The 14028-nt window shown below is 41.1% G+C and overlaps 1 long non-coding RNA gene across 3 annotated transcripts in view; it reads left to right on the forward strand.

Annotated features, from left to right (window-relative positions):
- LOC120615606 (uncharacterized) overlaps positions 1-14028 on the forward strand; it is a 41161-nt gene that overhangs the window by 20603 nt on the left and 6530 nt on the right. The window contains exon 1 of one of the 3 annotated variants that reach the window (XR_005656323.1): positions 7588-7644. The exons of the other annotated variants lie outside the window; for them this stretch is intronic. This is a non-coding gene — a long non-coding RNA (uncharacterized LOC120615606). Of the gene's footprint in view, positions 1-7587; positions 7645-14028 lie in introns of those variants that run through there. 3 annotated transcript variants of the gene reach the window in all.

The following is a 14028-nucleotide window of genomic DNA, read 5'->3' on the forward strand; positions in this document are numbered from 1 at the left end:
TCCCCTGTAGAAAATAAACACCAAAGCCTATTTTTGATTTGATTATTCAGCTAATAACTGTATGTTCAGCTCCAGCCTTAACCAGTGTTTTGGTCCAATATTGACTTGAATATTGAATTTATTAGAAATGCCTTGTAATGTTACCGAGTGATAAGTATCCTGAATATTTGAAGGATATTACATAGAATTGATTATTATATTGCATATAATATATGGTTTAAAACCTTTGTGATATAATATATATTAATTAAATCCTTAATATTCATAATTCTTTTATGCGTCCCATAACTCTAAGTTCAAGCTTTGGTTTTCATGTTCCTCTGCCCTCCCACAAGAGCAACGAGATGAAAACAAAGCAACAGACTTCATTCTTACTTTACAGGACAGAGTAGTTTAAAAATAAACTCAAACTGCTTCATTCAGCTTTGGGAGAGCAAATGTGCTCATAAATACTGAGTGACAGGACAAATGATTGTGCCTCCAGTGCCCTCTGTTGAGTGTGGGTCACTCGAGAACCTTAACTAAAGAACCCAGATGCCTGCTTCCAGTGAGGGTGGGCCAGGCTAGTCTCCTTCCCCTGAAAACAGCTGAAAATCCTGGTCATTGTTTTAAATGCATCAATGAGCTGACAGAGATGTCAGAAATTTTCAGGCTATGGTCAAACGAAATTAGAGTTCTGAACCAGCACACAGGGAGCTCTTCCTGGGGGCACTCATTCTGAAAATTGGGGGTCTTCGCAGTGAGAGAAACAGTTGGGGAGACTAATAAGAGACAAAGGCTGCATGCTCAAGAAATAGTGAATCAGAAATGATCTTTTCCCTCAAAAAGCAACTGCCAGGTTACTGCAGAGCAGGGGCAAAATGGGGAAGAGTTCCCGCAGCCTATATCCACATTGCCTAGGCAGCCAAAACACCCTCAAATAGTGAAATTGGTGAAAGCAGCCCTAGATTGACAATGTCCCAAGATGCCCAGAAAAAATTATGCTCTCTCTTCAAAGGCCTCAGACTTTCCCAATGTCTCCAAGGCATGAGCGTCTTGCAAAGGTTTTTGCTGGTTCAGGTCGACCATGCCTAGAAACAGCAGAAACCTCAGAATAAACTCCCAGACATAACAGACACTGAAATCACAAGACACAGATTATAGGACAACTAACTACACTTACTGTGTTTTAAGCGGGTGGAGGGGGTGGGGCGGAGACAAAATTGAAAATGTCTACAGGGTACAGGAAACCACAAACGTTTTCAATACAGGAGGAACATTTATAAAATTTGCAAAATTTGACCATATGCTGAGCTATAAAAAAGCCTTTTAAGTTTCAAAGGACTGCATTTGCACAGATAGTGTTGGCAGTGGGACCAAGCTAGGAATTAACAACAAAAGATAACTCGGAATCCCATATATTTGAAAATGAAGTAATGTGGTTCTAAGGTCAAGAACAAGACAAGGATGTCCCTGTGACCTTCGAGAGGAGATTTTAGTATAAATTGGATATATTTGTTGAATGTTTGAGCATAAGGATTTCTAACTGCCAGTAATTAGTAACGATGGTGTTACCTGTAGCCTTAGTTATGCAATCACTTCTCAAGAATGGTAGTCCTGAAAAGATTCACTGAGGTCTAGTAATCCTACTCTATGAATAGTTGTAGGGAATTAATCCACAAAAGAGAAAAAGCTATATACGCAAATAATGAATTTCCATGTTACTTAGTTACTGTTAGTGGAGAGCTGGGCCTGCATTATCCACTGCAGTAGAAGATCCCTGTGTATATTAGCACGATAGGATGTAGTACAGCCGATACTATTATGATTGGGAAGATTATAAACCCAATAAAGCAAATACAAAATTGGTCCTCTTACAATATGTAAGAATCAGGAGTGTTCACAGAGCCTAGAAGACATCCTCGAAAAGTTAATTTTTTATAGGTGAGATGAAAAGATTTTTTAATTTTGAAAACAGATTTTATCATATTTGTGTGGTTAATTTTTAAAAAATCTATTTGATATGCAAGGCCTCCATCACACAGTTTATAACCCATCCCCTTCTCCTTGATACCACTTCTCTTATCCACTGAGCTTAGAGAAGTCAACTAACACATAACACTGCCCCCCCCCACCCCTCTGCCCTCTTCAAAAGACAGATTCTCTTGTAAAGCAAACAAGAATCTCCTTGGCCTCTGATGTCTAAACAGTACATTCCTGGGTCCTCACATTTTCTGGTCATGTGGCCAGTGATTGAGTCTTTGCTTAATCAGCCCCATACGTTTTCATGGTGTCTGACTGTCTTAGGGCGTCTGCAGAGGGGAGACCACGTATTGAGAAAGCACTAAACACTGTGAAAGGTTCAGGACCACTGGGAAGAACTTTGGAAAGGATCCAATGGATGCTATTTCTTCTTTTGCCTTTCTCCCTCTTCTAAGCCAGGCTGAGTGGAGAGCTGATTGAATTTTCAGTCTGTTTTCACTGGAAAGCCTTGGTAAAGCTGACCCCAAAGGCAGTGGTGCCAAGAGCTCCCAGCTTCCACTGTGGAGAGAAGGCAAATGTGCAGGACCCACCACGATCAGAATGGATGCAGAGCTGGGGAGCTCTTTCCCTCACTGAAAGCCTCTCATATTTGCTACAGCACCTTATCCTGCCAGGGTCTCTCCCTCAATTACTTCTTTAATCTGGCTAGAGGAGGCACTGAGACCTTCAGAGCTATTTTAAAGCTGCTGTTTTTTGTCACTAGTTATTGGTCCTCAAGTCTAGCCTTTGACAAAGCTCATGTCATCTGCATGGGAGGGTTGCTCCCTGGGAGTGAGAGAGCAGAGATGCGGGTGCTGGCTGGAACTGGCAAAGCAGCCAGTCCCTGGAGAAGAACCAACAGGCATTGCCTGCCAGGGAGGCTGCTGAGAGCCGCCTTTGATTGGACACTGGTGTGGCTGCCGACATTGTCTCAATAGCCCTTGAAGTTTGGACTCTTCAGGGGGCACAAACTAAACAGGATGTGTGTGTGTTCTGATCCCTGGGGGAGCCATGTCCGGGAGACCTTCCAGATGCCCATGAACACTTCAGGAGCCCAGGGAGAAACAGGGCCCCAGGCTCTCCAGGCTATCCCTTGCTGCCATTTTAATGCGGATGTAACTGTAAAATAAATAAACCATTTTCTCCATCATAAAAATAAGGAAGCAGTTCATGAGTATTTTTGGCAACATGTCCTTCCCTTCAAGAAAAAGGAGAAACTGAAACTGAAAAACAAACTACACCCTCTGCTCCAGTTTGGAAGGAAAATGAAACGTGAGAAGAGTGTAATTCACCTGGACAACCTTCTAGTGGGATAGCAATTCTGGACAGGAATCACTGCCGTGGTTTCATGTCTCACGTGTGGCTCGTCACTGTGGTGGATACTGCTCTCCCGGCACATATTCAAGTGACCCCGAGGAGGCTGTAAATAGGAGGCTTCATTTCTATCCAGCTTGATGACTGGAGCCTTCTCTCTGGCAAAACTAGTCACTGTAGTGCCTTGGTCTGTCTCATCTTAAAATGCCTCATGCCCACCACAACTCCCTCCACGCCTTCTCCTCTTCCTTCCCCCAGATTTGCCTTTCCGAATTCCCTTTATTTTAGAGACAGTGACTTCCACTTGGTGTTCTGGGTGGAGAGCAATCTGATCAGAGTTATGTTCCCCACCTCTTTCCACACTTTAATAAGATTGCTTATTGCCTAATTGGAAAAACTTCAAGCAAGGCAACTAGAAAAATGGTTTAATTCAGGGATTTTTAACCCAGCACTATTGACATTTTGGGCCTAATGGGTCTTTGTGGCTTAACGATTCTCTGTCCTGTCAATGTAGGATGTCGAGCAGCACTTCTGGCCTCTACCCACTCAATGCCAGTAGTAACCCCTCTGTCTCAAAGTGACAACCAAAAATGTCTCCAGATGTTGCCAACTGTCCCCTGGGGAGAGCTGAGGCTAAATGGCCCTCTGTTGAGAACCATTGATTTGTCTAATTGTGAAACTTCAGGCATGGTAACTAGGTTAATTTTGAGGGAGATCTGTGGAATCAGAACAGAGAGATGTGGTGAATTGAAGACTATTATTATTAATTTTATTATTATTATTATTATTATTATTATTATTATTATTATTATTATTAATTCCAGACAGGCAGGGAGGGCAGACTGTACAGAACAGTCTGTACCTATGAGAGAGGCAGAATGAAAGGCTGTCTGTACCTTTCTAGGGTCTGTGCATGTGAAGAGGCCATGAGGATGGGTCAGGTTAAGAAAGATGGAGGACGTGAGGAGCCAGCCAGGAAGCTGACAGACAGTTGTGTGGTATGGAGTGTAATTCCTCCCCATATGTATCAAGTTCTCAGTAAAATTACTAAGCTCTCAAAGCTAAATTGCAGGTGGGTTTTCTTGTGGGAAATTGTAATGTGTGCCTGCTAGTTCAAGACCAAACTGAGGAAGGATTTATGGACGCAGCAGCGGAGACAAGGGCCCTGGAGTTAGGAAGATTGGAAATTCACAGAAAATCATGGAGAGGGTTATAACTTGCTCAAACTGTGCTTTTGGAAATTTGGGACAAGTTTACCAAAACTGGTGAGACAGATTAAGGATCCAAATAATCAGTTATTTTCTTATTGACACTCAGCACCCTTTCTATCAGAAGGTATGTATGAAAACAGAGTGTGTGCTAAGGAGTGCGCCTCTGACGGCAATTAAGAACTCTTGTTCTAGAAGCAGGACAAGTGGCAGAGGTCCAGGGTAGGAGTTCAAGAAGTAGAGTCGAATCCCAACTCTACCATCTTGATGCTGTTTTGGGGCATGCCACTCACCTTCTGGACCTCAGTGCCCTATAAGTGAGGCATAGGGACAGGCTACCTTAGACTTGCTGCAAGAGGTGAATAAGACCACATGTAGAAACACTTTGAAATAAAAATGCTCCCCAAATCTCAGGATTGAACGATAGAAGAACTTGGTGCTCTCTACTTTGATCTTCCTTGATTTATAGATTTTTGATACATGAATAGTCACAAGGATGGGGGATTCGTGCTAGAAGAAGCACATTCAATCTAGAACAATGTGAATGCAGGGAAAATAATTGGAGTGATCTGAAATTTGTCTTTTCATAACCTTTACCTTTTGATTCTGATTCTGCCTATTGCAATCACATTGAAGAAATGTATGTCCTTCTGTACATGACAGCCCTTTCAGTATTTGAAGTGGCTGTAATGTGTATCCCTTTCCCCTATTCACCCCTTCATTAAGCTAAGCTTTTTCAATTCCTTTAATTATTCCTTATATGATGAATAATCATCTCTTAGAACAGTGACTCTCAAGGGGGAGTGGTGGGTAAGAAGAGGACCCCAAGTGAATTAGAATCCGGTGGGTAGAGTTCAAACAGTGTACCCAACCCTCTCCCCAGAAGGTGTCGATGAACCCTCTTAGTCCTGGTGATTCCCTCTAAGTGCCATCCTCCATCCCCCTTCCCCAACATAGCCATTTGGAATTCACCCCTGACAGTATGGAAGGAGAAGTTCTATCAGTGGAGGAGGTTGATCATGTGAATGATGTGGAAGCAAGAAAAAAATGCTCAAGAAGCATGGATAGATTGTTATTCCTAGTTCAGTCTCATATTTTTATAAGGAAACTGTTTCTCAGGGAGGTTGACAGAAACTGCTTGAAGAAACAGGGTTCCTCAGTCCTGGAAGTATTAGATATGGGCTTCTTAACTTCTGTTCTTATGCCTTCCCCAAATCTGTGGAGAGATCTCATCATCTCTGCTCTCTTCCAATTACATTCTTATTATAAATGGGTGTTCCAGACACCATTTGGGGTGTCTTCCCAGCTCCCATGACCCTCCAGCTCCCTAGGCCTGCCCCTAACTGCCATATTCTTAGCATGTGATGCCCCCATCCCTCCCCTTGGCCAGGACCCCAGTTGATTGGATCATTAAAATGATCTCTTTAGAAATTGGAATGGTATTTCAATTTGGCTAGTCTGTCTCAGCATGTGCTGACACTGAGACACCCATAAAACCCTGAGAGACAAGGCACAAGTTTAGATCTGCAAGCCCAGTTTTTTTTGAGGTTTATGACAGACTCCAGAATCTTCCGGTAAATTCCTTTTCTGTCTTGAGCTGTTTAGAGTCAGCAGGCTAACCTGAAGAATCTAAAACCACATGATAAAGTAATTTCTGTTTCTACCTAGTGTTAGACATTGGTGATAGTTGTCCTCTCAGGAAAAGGTAGAGAGGTGACTTAGCTTCTTCAATAGAAAAATCTGTGGATTTCTAGTTGACTGACCTTCTTTATTTTTATTCCACCCCTAGAAAAACTAAGAGCTATTTGCAAGATCTTTAGGTTCATGTTGCCACTTGAAGGATTTTTAAAGTGCTTTGAACTTTCTGGAATAAGAGTGCTCTGTTAAGCCTCAAAATGGACATTCATTGCTAAGTTAAAATATGGAAAATACAGCGAGTTCCTCAGAAATCCAGTTATATTGCTTTATAGTTTTACAGTTATATTGGTTAAAACAGTTATATTTGTTTTAAAAATAGGACTCTAGTCTTCTTCCAAAGGCATTTTACACTCTCCCCTACTAAGTATTACTTCATTAATAATAAGTTGATGACTTTTTAAAGCTATTCCTCTCAGGACAAAATTGAATTTTAAATGTCAGAAAAATGTTCTGTAGTCATCTTATTCTTGGACCAGAAACACTCTTGAGCTACTTAATTTTGAAAAATAGAAATTATTATTGCCAAAACGGCACTCAGATCCAGTAAGCAGTAATAATAATCATTCATTTCAACCTTACAAGATAGGCCCGGCTAGGGTGGAGACAGAGCTGGAACCAGGTGTTCTGATTCTTGGTTCAATGACATCTCCCTCTGCTTAGACTTTTGCGTTTGAGATGTCTTGGTGAAATAGACCTGAAGCGTTTCAATGGTGGTAATTCACCTTCTTCTGTAGATGACATAATAGATACCTTGGTTTCAAGGGCATAAAAGTTTGAAGGTTTCAACAGGTCTTTAGTTGAAGACAAGCGGTTGCTTTCCTTGAGGTAATGAGATTACGGGCAAAGGATTTTCATTTCTGAGTGTCACTAACACCTTGGATCTGGGAAGATGAGGGAGGAACATGACTGACTGCGGGCTGCTGGGTCCCCCATTTCTTCCTTCTTCCGCTGCCACAAGCAGTTTCCACCACTGTGTGAGCTTCCCCATAACCTGCACTCACTGGACTCTTTCAAATCAAGTTCGTGGCCTCAGGTCTTTATGGAGACCACACTAATAAAGATTTCTAAATCTTGCTTGCTCACTGCCAAACCCAAAGATTCTTATTATGCCCATCCTACCCCGACCTCCCCTTGCTGCTTCCCAGGCTCTCTCACCTGCTCCTGCACCACTGGCCCCTCTGTAGGAAAAAATGCAGATTCACCCTGAATCTAAAGAAGCTTAAGTTCAGAGCACCCGCCTGCATAGGCCCACAAAGTTTTGTTTGAAAAGACCTTAATCATTTCCTTCTTGTAATTTTAATTTTTTTTTGTTGTTGTTGTTCTTTAAGAAGATAACCTACTACAGGGTATCATTTACAAGAGCATGACTAAAGACAGTAACTTACTCTCTAATCTCAGCATGACTCAAACTCTTAGAAGAGTGGTAAGTCTAATTTTCATTTTGTATTTTAAGAAGCCCTCTGGGATACTATAAACTAAGAGGTTTCTTGAAGTAGCAGAATACCCACAAAGCTTTGGGCACTGTGGATGAGGGCATCTGTTCTAAACTCAAGCGAGTGTGATATAGTGGGCTGCTGAGTGCACTGAGCACATGCACAGCTTCCTTCCTCCTTAGGCTCCACTGGATTGGAAGAAAACAGGTACAAGGAGAATAAACCTATAATGGCAAAGAGAATAGGAAATAGGATGACAAATAATTTCTGAAGGTGGAAAGGGGATGGAAGGTGTTGGACAGTAGGAAGGGCAGAAGAGGGTGACAGTGAGGCTGGTGTTATATTGCTGAAGGAACCCTAGAGAGGCATTGAGATGTGGGTGTAATTGGGGTGTAACTGGGGTATAATTGTCTGTGACCAAGCTTCCAGCAACTACCCTTCCGTCTCCTTCTGCCTCTCCCCTCACTCACAGAGGGCGGGTTCCCAGCAGGCAGACACCAGAGAACGCTTCTTAAAGACCTTGAGTCAGCCTGGGTTGGGCTACAACTTGTAGAATGGGTCTGAATTAAGAATTAAATCTTCCTTATTCTGGCTTGGGTTGGGTTATATCCAGGGGTGGAGAGGAAGGGAAATTGCCAGCCTTCTGCCAGCTTTTCATCCATCTATCCTAAATAAAGCTCAGCCAACAAACCCCATCTGTGGACACAGAGCTCACAGCTTCCCTTTTTCATTCAGAGAAGTCCATGGAAAACCCACAGCAGCTCATCAGAATGAGCAATGGATTCTTAACCTACCCAAACATCCAAATATCGTCAGACTTTCAGAAGAAAATCAGCAACATAGAGGAGAGTAATGAGATACACAAAGACAACTGACCTTGGAGGAAATAGCTAAGTTGGAAAACAAAAGAAAATTCAATTAAAAGTTTAATTATTGTCCTCAGAAAGATTCAAGAAATATTGCATATCCATGAAGTAAGAACAAGATGCTATTTATGAACAGGCAGAGAACAAGAAAGAAATTAAAGATATGACTGTTGAACTTAAAATCCCACAGAATAGATGGAAGCTGGAGCCAAGTGAATCTTCAGAACATGTCTCCAAAAAACGGAAAAATGGAGAAATACATGAGGAGAGAGGAGAGGCATAGGTTATCAGCTGGGGAGTAAAATGTCTGACCACTAGGAGTTTCAGAGTAAAGAAAAAAAAAGAAGGGTTAGGAATTACTAAGTCATAGTAGAGGAAAATTTCCCAGAATGCAAAGAAGATGTGACTCATGAGACGATCCCACCCAGGGCTGAGGGTGTCAGGATGTAGTGAGCATATGGAGACCCGGCCAGAGGGACTCTCAGAGTGTATGAATGAGCAACTATCTGAAAGTTCCAGGAAGAAAAGACTAGCATCACCTGTGAGGATCTAAAGCACACCGGCTACCGACCTGTGAGCAACATTTCAGAAGACACTTGGCATGAAAGTAGGGATAGAGCCACTGGATAAAATGCACCTGCGGGAAGCACAGTGCCTGCCCCACACACACCTGTGGGCAGGGAGAGGAATCTCTCATGCCCGCCCCGGTCTTGAGAGGAGTCGTGCCAGCAGGACAGGGCCCTGGGCTCCCCGATGAAACTTCCTATAAATGGCTGATCAGGGAGGACTCACCGCACTCCAAGATGAGTCACAATCAGAAAGAAACCAGCGCAGGATCTATACAAAGATAAAGAATACATATAAAATAAAGGGAAAGAAACAAGTAAAACACATATCTGAAAAAGTAGAAGACTATGTCATGAAGGGGTTAAAAACTGTGACTAAATATCTCCCTGAACAAAAATGTCACCCTTCCAAACTAAGAAACACACAGCAAACGAAAGGACACTGTAAATTTTTTTTAAGAAGAGCAATTATAACTAGAAACTATAACATGAAATATGATGATAAAATTAAGGCCAGCTGTGTCCTTCCTATTAATGAATACCCATAAATAAGCACAACTCACCTATTAAAAACCAGGCTGAATCACAAAGGAAATCCCAGCTTTATGCTCTGTTCAAGAACATGCCTAAAACAGAGAGGTTCAGAAGGTTTACAATGAAATGATGAGCAAAGCCATGCCAACTGGGCAAATGATTCTGAAAAAAAACAATGTGAGTTATTTTTTAACTAGACAAGATATAGAATCAAAATTAGTTACAAAAATGTCTGAGAAAAAGGACTTCTGGTGGTGAGAGTAGTGCTGGTAGAGAATAGATCAATAAACAAATGAGAAAGCCCAGACATACACTCAAGTTTATACAGGAAACTACTGATAAAAATGACATTTCAAGTCATTAGGGAAAGGATTAATTCACATGTGGTCTTGAGACAACTAAATAGCCATCTTAAAAATTAACTTCAATCCATACCTCATACCTTATACTAAAATAAATTCTAGATTAACCAAAATTTAACTAGAGAAAATTTAAAGCATGAAAGTAGTAAATGAAAATATGAGAGCTTTTAAAAATAAGATGAGAGAGAAGGGTCTTTCTAAGTATGATACAAAACTCCAGAAGATAAAAGATTAATAAATATAATTTTAAAATAAACAAAAATAAAATAAAGCTAAAAGATTAATAAATTTGATAACATAAAAATAGGATATATCATCAACAAAAAAACAATGGAAACACAGTCCGAAGACAAAATAAGCAAACTGGGGTAAGTATTTGCAAACTACAATCGTAGATAAAAAGTTAATTTCTTTAACAAATAAGGAGTACCAAGAAACCAGTACAAAAGACCACAGACTTGGTAGAAAAATGAACCCTAAAGATCAATAGCTTTTCACAGTAAAAGAAATACATTGGCTTTAAAACTGTGAAAGGATGCATGACACCAGGAAATGCAAATTCATGTTACAACAAGCTCTGTGGTGAAGTCTGCAAGTTGTCCACCAAAATCCATTCTCTCTTTCTTCTGGGGCATATGGCTAAATGTGTCTGCGTCTCCCACTTGCAGCTGGCAGTGGTCATTGGTTAACTCCTTGCCAGAAAAGTGGGAATGGAAGAGACGTGTCCTATTTCTAGTCTTTCAGATCATGAATTTGCCTCCTTCACCCTTTCCTTGGGCAGGGACCAGGCTGGCCATTAAACTGTCATACCTCCACCAGAAGAATACCTGGTGGGAAGTGGTAGGTCACTTGGTTTTCAATCAACCAATGAGAACTTATTCAGCCAAATGAGGGTGGTTCTTTCAAGCATAGGATATACTGCAGCTCTACGGAAAGAGCTTGTGCACTGTTGCCTGGGATCTATCTTGGACCTTTATGCCTAAGCAGAGGGGCCACTGTGTGTGGTGATTAAGCATGTACTTGGGACAAGGGACAAGTTCAAATTATGGTTCTACTACTTACTTGCTATGTCGTCTTTGGCAACTTTATAAAAAAAAAAAAAGAATGCTAACAATAGCATCTATTTTATGGAATATAGAAGAATTGAGTGAATTACTACATGCTAAGTACTTAAAACAGTGCCTGCATGTTTAGTCAGCAATTATCACACGAAGTACAGCACTGGACATGGACCTTAACGAAGGACAACATAATCATTTTTGCTAACACTGCACCAATAGTTCATCAGAAGACTACCTGCTGATGCAATGATGATACCCTTCAAAGCATTTTTACACTTCTTCAGAAATAGTGGCATTCTTTGGACTATTCTTAAATACGGCAAACCTTTGTCTTGGAAGATAAATTTGAATTTTATTTTTTAACGCAGACCAAAGTAATTAGCAGTCATTATTTTAAATGAAACGAGTGATTAAGACAGGGCAATAGCACTTACCTAAATGTTAAACATGCTTCTGATTTTGGACTGCTCAAGCTCAGACCTCAGCCGTGTTGCTTACTTACGAGAGCCTCTGGGATAATCGCTTCTTGTCTCCAAACCACAATTTTCTCATCTGTAAAATGGAGTGACAATAGTTTGAATCTCATAGGGTAATTATGGGGTAACCTAGTGTCTCAGTTCACCCAGGGCTAAGGTTTCCTTGGATACTAGAATGGGGACAGTTTGGGGCAGCCTAACTTGATTCTTGGCCCCCTAGAATCTAGAATTAGAGAAACCTTGTCAACACTAGTCTGCCTTTCCCATTTCTCACAAGTTACTTTAAAGATTATTTAGAAACAGCAAAATTTTTTGTTGAAAGAAACAATGAGACTGTGACAGACTGCTCAGTGGCCATGCACCTGAGCCTGGGCTTGGCGCATGACTTGGTTTGATCAATGGGACACAAGCAGACTCTTGAAAATTACACGGATCTGGGGTTTGCCACTCTTGCTGTGGGAAACCCTTTTGCCACAGGGTGAACAAGCCTGGTTTGCTTGCCTGAGAATGAGTGAGAGTTGAGAACCTGCTCTGGGAGGTGCTGGGATCCAGACCATTCTGATGAAGGCCCAGGGAAGTCTCGACCGAAGCACCCCTGTAACCCAGTGACTGGGCAAGATCTGGAATAACTCCAATTGGCTGGTGGAGCTGTGGTCTGACCAAATGGAGGGGTCCTGACCCAGCCAGAGATTTGCCGACTCAGGAGCCTAAGTTTGCCAGGATTGCTCTGGGGCCACCTTCTGGGCTTCTCTTTTCACTTGAGGACATCGTCATGATTTCCAGCAGGTGGCACATGCTCATCATCTCCTTTAGAAATCTGAATAAACCTAACAGTTGATTGAGTTACTGACACACCAAGTGTATATATCTGCAAGGCACTTGCAGTCAAATTACGCCATCAGTAGTGATGAAGAGAAACTTGTAATTGGCATAATTAATATTTGAGTGCAATAGGTGTGTCATTAAAAAAAACACTTGCTTTGCTTCAGTAACACTGAGACTGGTAAGCACAGACTTTTTTAAGGAAAGAGAATAAAGGATGATGTTCTGAAATCAGTACCTGTTTACTCAATTACATTTTTTAATTTATTGTGCTTTGTCGGTGATATGTCACTGTTGCCCAGTCCTGGTAAAAATATGTGAAACACCTTTATTGGGACAGAGAAAAAAAACAAGACGATTTACTGAAGTGGGTATGTGATTGAAAATGCAATCTCTTTTTTATTTCTGAAGGAGAAAATTTGAGGCAAAGTAAAAACAGTGGCCCTATAAATTTTTGCTATATCCCCATTATTTCGCAGGTGACTTAAGATATAAAAAGCACATAGTATAGGTTATTTTCTGCTACCTGAGAAATTGCCCCGTGTGTTATTGACTGCTGGTGACTTCTACATGTGATTATCTGTAGTCTGGGGATTGGTATCTTTTGCCAAAACAGCAGAGAACAATGATTATGGGCTGTTGAGAGCATAACCATGAGCTGCAGATAACAGAGCAGATGCAACGTGGGCCCTGAGCCCCTAGGTCTGCCATGGGCCAGCGAATGGAATTTGATGTGTCACAGCAGCCTGTTGGGGCCATGATGGAAATCGTGTAAGTCCCACCTTACTACCAGCTTCACTGAGCATTGCAGTGAATTTGTGCACTTAATGTCTTTATCACGGTGTCTGCTACACACTGAACATCAGAAACCTTGGCTGCTCTCATTGCTTCCTGTATTCTGGGAGAAAAGTTAGCATTGAGATTAGTGGTAACATGGGCCTCTCAGAGTCTTGGATAGTCTTGTTACTCAACCCAGTAACTTCGCCAGGAATTAAGCATTTCAGTATAGCTCCGGGAAGTTAAATATAGCTGGTGATTCTCGCCAATGCTCTAGGTCGAGCTGGGTCTTGCCAATTAGCTCTGAAAATCTCATAGAAAAGTCAAGCTTCCAAGGGCATTATGGATATGGTTGGGAGTTTTAAAAAATTCTGTTAGCACAGAGGCTTTTGAATGTCTGAGTCTATCTTAAGAGAATCTCATGTTGATAATCACAAAATTGTGCCTGTGTATATATAGTTTAAATGCTGGCATTGAGTTTAGAGAACAAGAAAATATGAAAACAGATGAAATAAAAGCATAAGATCTTCTTGAAAAAGAACCAAAGTCTGTTCTTTTGAGTAGAAATTTCAAAATACTATACAACCATTTTTTATTTTTTTTTGTATTTTTGATTATTTCATTGGGCAATTAAGACACACAATTTGAATATACACTGAACAGGCAAGAATAGAGCCAGAGATGAAATGTCAATCTTAGATTCTCATTTTGAGCTGGAGCAGTTGCTTCTGCTTGTTTTTTCCAACTCTTTGCCTTAAATCCACTTAAAAGTAAAACAGACTAAATCTGTATGTGTTTCTTGTCCTGGGTCTTTTTTTTTAAATTCAGCATTGAGGCCTGGAAAGGAATTGGGGAAATCTACCAACAAGACGTTGCCATTGGGTCAGTGGTTCAGAAATTGTGTTGGTGG

Source organism: Pteropus medius, unplaced genomic scaffold (genome assembly GCF_902729225.1).
Source record: "Pteropus medius unplaced genomic scaffold, Ma_sr-lr_union100, whole genome shotgun sequence".
NCBI lineage: Eukaryota > Metazoa > Chordata > Mammalia > Chiroptera > Pteropodidae > Pteropus > Pteropus medius.